General features: G+C 48.5%; 2 pseudogenes; one reads left to right on the top strand and one right to left on the bottom strand.

Annotated features, from left to right (window-relative positions):
- Positions 1–6,901: 6,901 nt before the first annotated feature.
- On the top strand, positions 6,902–7,898 carry LOC149520866 (uncharacterized; annotated as a pseudogene).
- A 616-nt stretch (positions 7,899–8,514) lies between these two features.
- On the bottom strand, positions 8,515–13,305 carry LOC149520865 (uncharacterized; annotated as a pseudogene).
- Between the last annotated feature and the right edge of the window lie 739 nt (positions 13,306–14,044).

Here is a 14,044-nt window from a genome sequence, read left to right as displayed (position 1 = left end):
TCTTGGCTACTGTTACTGAACCAAAGTCTTGCTCACTAGATTGCAGGCCTGTTGCTGTTTTCATGTTACAGGCCTCTATTTAGGCCTGCTGACTCCATGTTACTGACCCTCAATTTACTACAACAGGGTTTGTTGCAAGGGAAGGTACCAGGGTTGGTATTAGTGTGGTATGTCCTGTGGTTGTTGGTAAGAATCATCTTGAGGTTAGGTGGTCGACTATGGGTCTGTCTCCCAGAGCCTCTCGGAGTGTAGTATCCTGTTCCAGTATAGATTGTAGTTTATTGATAATGTGTTGGACAGGTTTAAGTTGGGGGCTATAGGTGATGACAAGTGGTGTTCTATTGTTGGTTTTCTTGGGTCTGTCTTGAAGTAGATGGTTTCTGGGTATTCTTCTGGCTCTTTCAATTCGTTTTTTTATTTCTCCGGGTGAGTAATTGAGGTTTATAAATGCTTGGTAGAGATCCTGAAGTTTCTGGTCTCTGTCAGTGGGATTAGAGCAGATGCGGTTGTATCGAAGGGCTTGGCTATAGATGATGGATCGTATGGTGTGTGCTGGATGGGAGCTGGAAGCATGTAGGTAACTGTATGAGTCGGTGGGTTTTCTGTAGAGAGTGGTCTCTAATTTTCCATTGCTGATTTGTACTGTGGTGTCCAGGAAATGGATCTCGTGTAGAATGGTCCAGGCTGAGATTGATGGTGGGGTGTAGGTTGTTAAAGTCTCTATGGAATGCATCCAGTGTTCCTTGGCCATGGGTCCAGATCATAAAGATGTCATCGATGTAGCATAAGTAGAGAAGGGGTAAAAGGGGATGGGATCTGAGGAAATGTTGTTCTAAGTCAGCCATAAAGATGTTAGCATACTGTGGGGCCATGCGTGTACCCATGGCTGTGCCGCTGATCTGGATGTATAAGTTGTCCCCAAATGGGAAATCATTGTGGGTGAGAACAAAGTTACATAGGTCTGCTACCAGATTGGCAGTGGTATTCTCTGGGATAGTGTTTCTAATTGCTTGTAATCCATCTTCATGTGGGATGTTAGTGTAGAGAGTTTCTACATCCATGGTAGCAAGGATGGTGTTATCAGGGAGGTTATCGATGTTTTGTAGTTTTCTCAGGAAGTCAGTAGTGTCTCGGAGATAGCTGGGGGTGTTGGTTGCATAGGGTTTGAGAAGAGAATCTACATAGCTGGATAATCCAGTAGTGAGTGTGCTGATACCTGAGAAACCATGAGATACTCCTCGTGCAATGAGGAGTAACAGTTAATCTGAGGGAAGGGGTTTCTTTCGGAATACCGTGTCTACACGCGGTGAGTTAATTTGGACTAGTGGATTTTTAAAATGGCGACCGGACGCGAATATGCTAATCAAGCATGGGATATTTAAATCCCACGCTTCTTTAGAAACTTCGGTATGCTACATTTGCATCCCTAGTTCGGACTAGGGAGCAAGTGTAGACATACCCATAAATAAGCATACAGCTGTTCTTTGTCTTTTTTACTTACTCTCATTGCTCTGTAAAAAAAATACTTTCAGGTTCACATTTCTTGTAATCTTTGTAACCTGCTGATTCTGAAAGTTTGTAGTGTAGAAAAGTGTTGATTTAATTAGTGATAGAAATGTAGCCCTGTTAGTCTGGGGTAGTTGAAGCAAAATGCAGGACAATGTAGCACTTTAAAGACTAACAAGATGGTTTATTAGATGATGAGCTTTCGTGGGCCAGACCCACTTCCTCAGATCAAATAGTGGAAGAAAGTAGTCACAACCATATATACCAAAGGATACAATTAAAAAAAAATGAACAAATATGAAAAGGACAAATCACATTGCAGAACAGAAGGGGGATGCGGGGGGGTGGGAAGGGGGAGGAAGGAAGGTAAGTGTCTGTGAATTGCTGATATTAAAGGTAGGGAGAGTGGGATGTTTGTGAGTTAATGGTATTACAGGTGATAATTGGGGAAACTGTCTTGGTAATGGGTGAGAAAGTTCAAAGTCTTGTTAAGTCCTTGTTGACAAGTGTCGAATTTTAACATGAATGACAGTTCAGAGGATTCCCTTTCAAGTGCAGATGTAAAAGGTCTTTGTAGCAGAATGCAGGTGGCTAAGTCATTTAGAGAGTGTCCTTTCTGGTTAAAGTGGCAAGAAACTGTTTTCTCTTTGTGATCTTGTCTGATATCTGTTTTGTGGGCATTAATCCTTTGGCGAAGTGTCTGAGATGTTACAAATCAACAATGGAAAATTAGACACCACTCTCTACAGAAAACCCACCGACTCATACAGTTACCTACATGCATCCAGCTCCCATCCAGAACACACCACACGATCCATCGTCTATAGCCAAGCCCTTCGATACAACCGCATCTGCTCTAACCCCACTGACAGAGACCAGAAGCTTCAGGATCTCTACCAAGCATTTATAAATCTCAACTACCCACCCAGAGAAATAAAAAAGCAAATTGAAAGAGCCAGACGAATACCTAGAAACCATCTACTTCAAGACAGACCCAAGAAAACCAACAATAGAACACCACTTGTCATCACCTACAACCCCCAACTTAAACCTGTCCAACACATTATCAATAAACTACAGCCTATATTGGAACAGGATACCATACTCCAAGAGGCTCTGGGAGACAGACCCATAGTCTCCTATAGACAACCACCTAACCTCAAGATGATTCTTACCAACCACCACAGGACATACCTATCTGTAGAGAGTGGTGTCTAATTTTCCATTGTTGATTTGTAACATCTCAGACACTTCGCCAAAGGATTAATGCCCACAAAACAGATATCAGACAAGATCACAAAGAGAAAACAGTTTCTTGCCACTTTAACCAGAAAGGACACTCTCTAAATGACTTAGCCACCTGCATTCTGCTACAAAGACTTTTTACATCTGCACTTGAAAGGGAATCCTCTGAACTGTCATTCATGTTAAAATTCGACACTTGTCAACAAGGACTTAACAAGACTTTGAACTTTCTCACCCATTACCAAGACAGTTTCCCCAATTATCACCTGTAATACCATTAACTCACAAACATCCCACTCTCCCTACCTTTAATATCAGCAATTCACAGACACTTACCTGCCTTCCTCCCCCTTCCCACCCCCCCGCATCCCCCTTCTGTTCTGCAATGTGATTTGTCCTTTTCATATTTGTTCATTTTTTTTTAATTGTATCCTTTGGTATATATGGTTGTGACTACTTTCTTCCACTATTTGATCTGAGGAAGTGGGTCTGGCCCACGAAAGCTCATCATCTAATAAACCATCTTGTTAGTCTTTAAAGTGCTACATTGTCCTGCATTTTGCTTGATTTAATTAGAAATTCTGTAAACAGTAATTAGGGGCAGGTATCATAAATATTCATCACCTGCCTGTTAATATTCATTGTGTAGGAGTTAAACTTATGTCCGTGTGGTTTGGCTTTTGGATATGAGAGGAGCCAGTAAAAACACCTCAGACTCTTGTTAACTTTATTATGCACAGAGTAGTAAAGGAAAGCAGTGCAAGGTAACACAGATCTATTTCTTTATGTAACACAGACAATATAATAACACCTCCACCTAGGACAATACACGAGATACTTGATTTTAAGGATAGGGATATACATGTACTTATTTCTATAAATCTCACACAGTTCCACTGCTAAGACCAAAGGAAGAAAGGAGAGTAGCAAAATACACACCCTGGACTTCAGAAGAGCAGACTTTGACTCCCTCAGAGAACTGATGGGCAGGGTTCCCTGGGATGCTCACATGAAGGGGAAAGGAGTCCAGGAGAGCTGGCAGTATTTTAAAGAAGCCTTATTGAAGGCACAGGAAGAAACCATCCCGATGTGCAGTAAGAAAAGCAAATATGGTAGGCAACCAGATTGGATTACCGGGGACATCCTTGGTGAGCTTAAACACAAAGGCTACGTCTGGACTGGCATGATTTTCCGAAAATGCTTTTAACGGAAAAGTTTTCAGTTAAAAGCATTTTTGGAAAAGCACGTCTAGATTGGCAGGATGCTTTTCGGCAAAAGCACTTTTTGCAGAAAAGCGTCCATGGCCAATCTAGACGCGGTTTTCCGCAAAAAAGCCCTGATCGCCATTTTCGCGATCGGGGCTTTTTTGAGGAAAACACTACTGTGCTGTTTACACTGGCCCTTTTGCGCAAAAGTCTTTTGGAAAAAGACTTTTGCCCAAACGGGAGCAGCATAGTTTTTCTGGAAAATCACTGACGATCTTACATGAGATCGTCAGTGCTTTTCCGGAAATTCAAACGGCCAGTGTAGACAGCTGGCAAGTTTTTCCGCAAAATCATGTGATTTTGCGGAAAAACTTGCCAGTCTAGACACAGCCAAAAAGGAAGCTTACAAGAAGTGGAAACTTGGACAGATGACGAGGGAGGAGTATAAATATATTGCTTGAGATTGCAGGGGAGTTATCAGGAAGGCGAAAGCGCAACTGGAATTGCAGCTGGCAAGGGATGTGAAAGGTAACAAGAAAGGTTTCTACAGGCTTGTTAGCAATAAGAGGGTGATCAGAGAGGGTGAGGGGCCCTTACTGGATGAGGGAGGTAACCTAGTGACAGATGATGTGGGAAAAGCTGAAGTACTCAATGCTTTCTTTGCCTCTGTATTCACGGACAAGGTCAGCTCCCAGACTAGTGCACTAGGCAATGCAGTATGGGAAGGAGGTGGACAGCCCTTGGTGGGGAAAGACCACGTTAGGCACTATTTAGAAAAGCTAAACATACACAAATCCATGGGTCCGGATTTAATGCATCCGAGGGTACTGAGGGAGTTGGAAAATGTCATTGCAGAGCCTTTGGCTGGCTAGACTGTCGGGCCCAACGGGTAATGATCAATGGCTTGATGTCAGGTTGGTGGTCTGTTTCTAGCGGAATGCCCCAAGGATCGGTTCTAGGACCGGTTTTGTTCAACATCTTTATTAATGACCTGGATGAGGGGATGGATTGCACCCTCAGCAAGTTCGCAGATGACACTAACCTAGGGGGAAAGGTAGATATGCTGGAGCCCTTGTAGCCAAGAAGGCTAATGGCATATTAGGGTGCATTAGGAGGAGCATTGCCAGCAGATCCAGAGAAGTGATTATTCCCCTTTATTGGGATCTGCTGAGGCCACATCTGGAGTATTGTGTCCTGTTTCTGTAGTGGGGGGGCCTGGAAGGATGTGGACACACTGGAGAGGGTCCAGCGGAGGGCGACCAAAATGATTAGGGGGCTGGAGCACATGACCTACGAGGAGAGACTGAGGGACTTGGGTCTGTTTAGTCTGCAGAAGAGAAGAGTGAGGGGGGATTTGAGAGCAGCCTTCAACTTCCCGAAGGGAGGTTCCAGAGAGGATGGAGAGAGGCTGTTCTCAGTAGTGACAGGTGGCAGAACAAGGAGCAATGGTCTCAAGTTGCAGTGGGGAAGGTCTAGGTTGGATATTAGTGTTAGGCCCTAGAGAATTGGGCCTAGTGCAGTTATGTTAAGACAGATCAAGGAAAGAGGTTAACAAAGGTTTCTGGGTAGTTCCTGAACAGAACAGAACTAGAAATATGGCTCAAGCAAAGGGCAATCCCTACGTACTTGCTTAAGTTGCAAAATAAAGTAAGTGAAAGGCTGCGCCTGTGATGAGAACAGCTAGTTTGAGAACTGATAAGGTAACTCCCTGTTTCTGTTCTCACCCTGATCTTAACGAACTGTCTCTGCCCTCTGTTTGTTTTAACTCCCTGTCTCCTTGTTGTTTGGTACTTGCCTTCTAGGCTGATAAGACAGCTGTTGACGCATTATGAATTGCTTAAGGCCATGAAGTATACGCATTAACACTAGAAGCTTAAAATTAATTAAGGGGGGGCTGAGATGCTTGGGCAAATGTTTTATGACGCGACGGAACTGTCTATATAATCTTACTTGTTACTGAAATCAGAGCTGGTTCCCTTGGGAGACGAGCCGCTCTCTATTGTAGTGCGCACTATTCAATAAAGAGCTTGTGATTGGATCTTACTGGTGTTGCCTGTCTCTTTGCGGTCAGACAACGAACGGAGGCCGTCCGGGTTAAAGTCCCTGACAAATTTGGCGACCCAGATGGGAGCTGTCTGACTCTCCGGTGCAGAGGATCGGACCCCGAAGCAACGCAGCGCACATCCCCTGGTTTTGAGGAGCCTTGCCATGTGGCCTGATCTCTGCTTCGGCGATAAGGCGTGTCCTGCGAACCAGTCGGAGCCCGTAGAAATCCAGCAACATCGACCTACCCATTGTGTAGGATCCAGGTCTTTGGGGTTAGAGTCCCTGGAGTGTTCGGGGTTAGAGTCCCTGGACAGGTAAGTGAGCGCTCGGTATTTAGAGGTTGGGGTTAGAGTCCCTTAACCGTGGGAAATGGGACAGGGTGGCAGTAAATGCCCGGGGGACGCCCCGTTGTCCCTGGTACTCAGAGATTGGAAGGGTATCTCTGGAACAACCGGTTTAGCTAAATCTAAAATGAGGAATTTATGTCAAATTCAATGGCCTTCACTCACTGCCCATTTGTCCCCAGATAATGATTGGCCAGACTGCGGAACTTTCTCCGTAGAAAAGATGAATGCCTTGAGAGACATATTGGTCAATCTTAGACCCGGACAAATGGCGTATCTATTTGTATGGTTCAATTATAAGCCAAAGAAAAAAAAGATGGCCCTGCAGGCCGTTTGTGAAGAAAGATCTGTTAAACTTCCCCGGCCCTATGCCCCGGGAACCCAATCAGAAGACGATGAGTACTTTCCTATGGGAGTACCACAGAAGCAGAGCCCAAAATTACATGAGGAGGCTAAGCAAGTAGCAACACAGGAGCAGAAAAATGATCTTGCGATGGCTTCCCTAGCCATGGATGAGCCATCTGGGAGCTTTATAACAGCTTTTGGGAAGTTACCGGGGTCCCAGGAGTCGCAGCTGGCTCCTTTACGAGCTTACCCGGTTCCCCAGAGTAATGGATCAGCTATGATGGTGTACACCCATACCCCGTTTACAACAGCTGATTTGTTAAATTGGCAGCGCTCCATGCCACGACTCCGGGATAACCCGGAGGTGGTTGAAAGAACGTTTCGTACTATCTTTTCCACCCACTTGCCAACTTGGACTGATGTAAATCAATTGTTGGATACTCTCCTCACCGAGGATGAGAGGCAAAAGGTTAAAGAAAAGGCTAGGACATATCACGAGGCTCAGAATTAGGAAACCATGCCCACTGCTGCTGAGCCCAACTGGGATCCGAATGTGGATAGGGGCAAGCTTAGTTTAGCCCATTATCGACAGGCTATTTTGCACGGACTAAAGGCAGCGGGAGAAGTTACCCCCAATTAGAGCAAGGTTACCGCATGTGTCCAATTCCCTAATGAGCACCCCTCTGACTTTTGTACACGATTGACTACTGAAATTAGGAAACATAGCAATCTGGATCCTGACTCGGACTCTGGCAAGGAAATGATAAAAATGGTTTTTATGGCACAGTGTGCAAAGGATATTGCAAAAAGGTTTAGGGAACACCCAAACGGGATGCAAGGAAAGAGTTTGCCTGAAGTAGTAAGCATTGCAACACGAGTGTACAATGGGAGGGAAGAAAAGAAAGAAAGAAAAAGAAGGAAGGAGAAACAAAAAGATATGAGGGATCAAGTGTCGCTGCTGGCTGTGGCCGTATCAGGAGACAGAGGAGGGGGCCGCGGGTGGAATTACAGTAGTAAAGGAGGGTCTGTTGGAAGAGGAAGGGGTGGATTAGTTAGAGGGTGAGGGCACGGAGGTGGTGGTGTCCCTGGCTGTAATAAGTGCTACCACTGTAGTAAGGTAGGACACTGGAAGAGGGAATGTCCGCTCAAGCTGAAATCTTATTACAAGCCTGAGGTGGTGGGTCAGTTTTCTGCGGATCAGGAATGAAGGGAGGCGCCGCTCCCCTGGGGTCCTGAGGTTTATAAAGCTAGAATGGTACGGTTTAAGTGTGATGAGCGATTTCCTGTGGTTCCCCTTAAAGTAGGACAAAAGACTTTTGAATTATTAGTGGATACGGGAGCTTCTCATTCGGCAATACCTATGGGAGCGGCACCAAAAAGTGAAATAGAAAAATGTGTTGTGGGAGTTACTGGGAAACCTGAACGCCGCTTCATGACCAATGATTGTATGGCTACATTGGGTCCTATTTCTGTTCAGCATTCTTTTCTGTTAATGAATGGTCCAGTAAATCTGCTGGGAAGAGATTTGCTGTGTAAATTGCATGCACAAATTTTCTGTACTCCCGAGAGTATTTCCCTCCGGTTCCCGATTGAAAAAGCCTATTTGCTAACACAATTGGCTGGCAGTAACTGTGAGATACTTCCCCTTCGAGTCCAGAATGAGGTTAACCCTATAGTGTAGGGAGGAAAACATGATGTGGGTCTAGTGAAATCTGCCTCACCTTTAAATCCAGTTGTAAAGAGCAATATGTCTCCCCCTGCTCAGAGACAATACCCTCTTAAAATAGAGGCTATAAAAGGACTTGAACCCCTAGTGCAAAGTCTTAAGAACAAAGGGATTCTGGTGCCATGTGTCTCTCCTTGTAACACCCCCATTCTAGCTGTAAAGAAACCACAGCCCGGTCCTGATGGAAAACCTGTATATAGAATGGTACAAGACTTAAGACTTATTAACCAGTACGTTGTTCCTGAGCATCCTGTGGTGCCGAACCCAAGTACTATTTTGGCAATGGTGCCACCTGAAGCGAAATGGTTTACTTGTATGGACTTGACAAATGCCTTTTTCTCTGTACCGGTGGCCTCAGAAAAGCAGTTTCTTTTTGCATTTACGTGGGGGGTCCCTGGTGCAGCTAGAAAAAAAGATAAAAGCTCCGGACCTCCGAGGCAACTTACATGGACTAGAATGCCCCAAGGCTATGTGGAAGCACCGGGTGTGTTTGCCAGGGTTTTAGCAGAGGATCTAAAGGATGTTCAGTTGCCAGCTGCCTCTACTTTAGTGACTTATGTTGATGACATTTTGGTGGCTTCAAAAACTCGGGAGGATAATGAGCGTGACTCTGTTTATTTGCTTAATCAGTTGGCACTTAAAGGACATAAAGTTAAACCTTACTCTCATGCTTTTCTTTCTTGTGGTAATAAACCTTTAGTTGTTAGATGCTAAAGGATTGGCTCAGCATGATTTGTGGGTAAGGTCCAGAGGGTAAATTGACCAGGGATCTGTGGCTGGTTTCTTGGAACCGGACAGAACTTGTTTGGGGTAGGTGGGATTGGGTGCTAAGACCCCCCGCCTGTGTATGAGGCCCGGGGCCATCTGGGGCATGGATATTGCTGGGGTGTCGGAGGGGTTTTGCTCGTGAGGCTTCAGGCAGGCTGCTGAAGCGCTCTGTGGGACTGGTTTGTGGCCTGTTTGGAGAGGTCACCAGTCTGGGGGCTGTAAGGAGCCCCGAATGTGAGCAATTCGCCCTGAGCGGACGCCCTCAGCTGTGCCCAGACTGGCCTGGTCCACCACATGCTGTGGCACAGGTGGGCTGTGGAGTTTATAGCATGTTGGCGGTTCTTCAGAAGGGAAAAAGTTTGGGAACCCTTGATCTAAAGCATCCCAGATAGGTGTCTAGCTGGTTCTTCAAAGCCTCCAATGATGGAGATTGCACAACCTCCCTGGGTAATTTGTCCCAATATTTAACTATCCTTCCATTTAGGAACTACTGTGTAACCTAAATCTCTCTTGCAGCAATTTAATTATTTCTTGTCCTTTCCTCCATGGTTAAAGAGAACAACTCATCCCCATCTTTTATGTACTTGAAGACTGTTATGTCCCTCCTCAGTGCAGGGCTGGACTTGATGACCTTCTGAGGTCTCTTCCACTTCTATGATTCTATGATTCTTCTCTTCTCTAGGCTAAACAGATCTAATTTTTTAATCTCTCTTTGTAGATGATGTTTTCTAGATCTTGAATTATTTTCGTGGCTCTCCTCTAGGTTTGCTCCAGTTAGTTCACATCTTTGTCAAAGTGTATTGCCTAAACCTGGACACAGTACTCCAGCTGAAGCCTTATCACTGCTGATTAGAGTGAAATAATTACTATAGGTTGGACCTCCCAAAACCAGGACTCTCTTGTCCAGCCAGACCATGGATGTTCCTGGACCAGCGAGTCTTGGCTGGGAGCCCCAGTGGCAAGAGAGCTGGCGGCTCGGAGCCTAGTGGGGCCGGAGCCCTGGTAGCAGAGCTGGGGCTGCAGCAGCCCTGCTAGTTGGGTCAAGGATGCAGCAGTCCATGTTGCCAGGGCCACAGCAGCATGGCAGCTTGGCGGGGGTGGGCACGGCTGGGTCAGACAGCAGGGAGGGGAGGTGGGTTGGCAGGGCCGGTAGCAGGAGACCTCCCCTTTTCTGGCAAATTGCATCCTTCGGGACTGGTCAGGTTCTGAGGGTGTCAAACTAGAGAGGTCCAACCTGTACTTGTCTTGCTTACAACACTCCTACTAATACATCCCAGAATGTTGAAAAAATAAAAAGCAATCAAATTACATGGACTCATATTTAGCTGGTGATTCACTATAACCCCCAGATGTTTCTGCAGTATTTCTTAAGCAGTCATTTCCCATTTTGTATTTGTGCCATAGATTATTCCTTCCTAAGTGTAGTACTTTGATATTTGTCATCATTGCATTTCATCCTATTTATTTCAGACTCTTTCTCAAAATTGTCAAGATCATTTCTGAATTATAATCCCATCCTTCCAACCCCTTCCAGCTTGGCATCAATGCAAACTTTGTAAGCATACCCTCTATGCTATGATCTAAAGCATTGATTAAGATACTGAATAGAACTGGATCCAGGACAGATCTCTGTAGGTCAATATACCCTTCCAGCAACTGTGAACCATTGGTAACTATTCTGATTATGCTTTTGCAACCAGTTTTGTGGACACATTTATAGTAGGTTCATATACTGTGGCAAGTCTGGGCTAAGCCCCCTGGGTCCTGTGCTTCCTGGCAGGGTCTTTGTGTGTGCCTCAGAGGCTCGCAGTGTCCCTCCCACTGCCAAGAAGGCAAGGGTAGCCTGCTACCAGAGCCCTTTCCATCATTGGCCAGTGCGGGGTTTTGGAGTTAGTCCCTCCAATAGTCCAAGGTTCCCCTTGTCCTTGCTGGCAGCCCACCAGCCAGGAGAAGGGTTGCAGGGAACCCAGTCCTACCCACTTGCTCTGGATTCCAGCCCAGGGCCTTATGGGGTAGCCCCAAATGGGGCTGTGAAGCCTGGCCCTGGCCTCAGTGAATAGCAGCCCCTCCCTAGGCCACTTCCCCAACCACTCCCAGGCTGTGTCTAGACTGGCCAGTTTTCCAGAAAATCAAAAAATTTAAACTGCACTTGAAAGAGAATCCTCTGAACTGTCATTCATGCTAAAATTCAACACTCTCCGCGGGGGGCTCAACAAAGACTGCAGCTATCTTACCCATTACAAAGATAGCTTCCCCAATTATCACCTCTAATACCATTAGCTCACAGACATTTACCTTCCTTCTCCCTCTCCCCCCCCCCGCCCTGCATCCCCCTTCTGTTTTGAAATTTGATTTGTCCTTTTCATATGTGGGTTGGTTTTTTTTTTAATTGTACCCTTTGGTATATATGGTTGTGACAATTTTCTTCCACTATTTGATCTGAGGAAGTGGGTCTGGCCCACGAAAGCTCATCACCTAATAAACCATCTTGTTAGTCTTTAAAGTGCTACATTGTCCTGTATTTTGCTTCAGCTACACCAGACTAACACGGCTACATTTCTATTACTATTCTACCCCCTCCTTTTTAGTTACTCATCCCACACACACAGCTTCACTTGTCCCCATGTCCTTTCAATGATAATTTACTCCTCACCTCCCCAGTGCAGCCGGAGGAGCCGCTCTTTCCATCCTGTGCTGGGAGCTGTATTCCGTACACCTTTCCCCTTCCCTTTTCTGAGTTACCACCCTCCACCCCACTTCCAGCCTAGTGGGGGGGAGTGGTAAATCTCCTTCCTCCCCTCTCTTTCCCTCCCTGTTCCCTCCTCTGGTGTTTTTCGTTCTCCCCTAATTGTTTGTTTTGTCTTTTCCTCCCTACCCATGACCACAATGGAGGGGTTGTCCAGAGACACCCCTGCTGACCCTTCCCCACCCCTCCCTAAAAACAAGAACCCCTCTGAGGCTGCCGGGGCCCCCGTCACTATGGTAGGGCGGGCGAACATGGACGAGGACCCCGGGGCCTCGACCGCTTCTGCCGCGGCACCTCCAGTCACCTCTGAAAAACTTCCCCTGAAGGGTAGGAAGGGCCGGGGGACCAAGAAGGGCAAGAGCCCCGCCCGGAAGGCAAAACCTCCTGAGGCGAGGGCTCACTCCCCGGCTGCAACCCATCTGCTGGCCGCAGCCCCCCCTCCTTCCCGCTCCCCTGTTCCTTCCACCAGCTCTGGGGGCAACGGTGTCCCGGGCCCCAGGGCGTACGCCCAGGTAGCCGCCACCCTCCCACCTGCCGCCTCCCAAGCCGCCTCCCGGAATACCATCCCCGGCGGCCGCAGCCCCTTTCCCACCCTGACCATGAGGCACGGGGTCCGTTGTCTCTTGGTGGCGGCCTCGCCCCACGTGGAGACCTACGTGCGGGCGTTGGCACGCGTGGTGGGGCCCACGGCCGTGGTGGCGGCCTCTAGGATGTTCGGGAAGGTGGTATTCTTCCTGGCGTCCGAGGCCGTTGCCCGGGAGGTGGTGGAAAGGGGTTTGGCGGTGAGGGGCGTCCACGTTCCCCTTGCGCCTTTGGAGGATCTGGGCGTACGGGTGGTTTTGTCCTCCGTTCCTCCCTTCCTCTCCACCCTGGGGAGGCCTCTGTCAGTCCTGAGTCCCCTTCCTCTGGGCTGCAAAGATCCTAACCTCCGCCACGTCCTCTCCTTTCGCCGGCAGGTACAAATCCAACTGCTGCAGGCAGGACGTGGCGGAGAAGCCCTCGAAGGGTCATTTCTGGTGCCCCATCGAGGGGCCCGGTACCAGGTGTACTACACCATGGGGGAGGCCCGGTGTTTTCTCTGTCAGGCGACGGGGCACATCCGAAGGGACTGTCCCCTGGCCCGGTTTGGAGAGGCACCCGGGACCCCAGACACCCAGGAGGGCACCGGCCCTACCTTCGCCAGTGGCCCTGATGGTCCAGACCCTGGGGTCGCCCCTACTCCAACCGTCAATCCCGCTCGAGTTCCGCAGGGCCCAGACGAGCATGCGGGTGCTGTTGCTGCCACCGCCAAAAGCGGCAAGGCCGGGCCCGCTGAGGAGAGGGCGGCGGGGTCAGTGACGGGACTCAGGCAGGACCTACCTCAGGGGGAGGCATCCCTTTCCCATGCTGCCCAGCCCTCATCTACCCTTGCCCTCCTATCACAGCCCTTGTCCCCTGGCTCTTCCTCTGAGGGATGGGAGCTTGCAATGGGGAGGCACTGAAAGCATGTCGGGCGTTCCACCCCGCCCACTGAGGGGGAGGACAACCTCCCTGTACCGATGGGGATGGACACTGGAGCCATTCCACCCTCTGAGCCTGCGAACGCTTCACAGTACCATAAAGCGGTTGAGGTGACCGCGGCGGTTGCGGGAGAGGTGAACACCTCCCTCCCGGGGTCCCTGCAAGAGGGGGTGTCCATGGAGGATGCTCCCACTGTTCCCACCTCCACTGAGGGAGGACCCACTGACCTCGCCACCGACAAAGATCACCATCTGGTGGTGGGCAGTGGGCTCGCCTTCCTCTCTCAGGAGGTGGAGGCTTTGGGGCTGACCCCGGCTGCCTCAGAGGGGGATCCTCAGGTCCTGGAGGGACAACAACAGACCTCTCCTTCCCCTTCCGACCCGCTGCTATCCCTTCTCCCTGCCTCTGAGTTGCCCCAGGGTGCGACCGTCTGCCCGGCCATCGGCAGCGTTTCGGCCGCGGCCGCCGAAACCCTTGAGGCTCTCAGAGGGTGGGAGCCTCCGACACTTTCCATCACCCCCGGCGCTGGGGACTCTGGTGCTGCACTCTCTGTGGTACTGGAGCACAGCACTGGGGAGAGTATTACTACCCCTACCGTTGCCAACGATTTTCT

The sequence above is a fragment of the Pelodiscus sinensis genome, chromosome W (assembly GCF_052426305.1).
Source record: "Pelodiscus sinensis isolate ZL-2025 chromosome W, ASM5242630v1, whole genome shotgun sequence".
In the NCBI taxonomy this organism is placed as follows: Eukaryota; Metazoa; Chordata; order Testudines; family Trionychidae; genus Pelodiscus; species Pelodiscus sinensis.
This window is presented reverse-complemented; position numbering and strand designations above follow the sequence as displayed.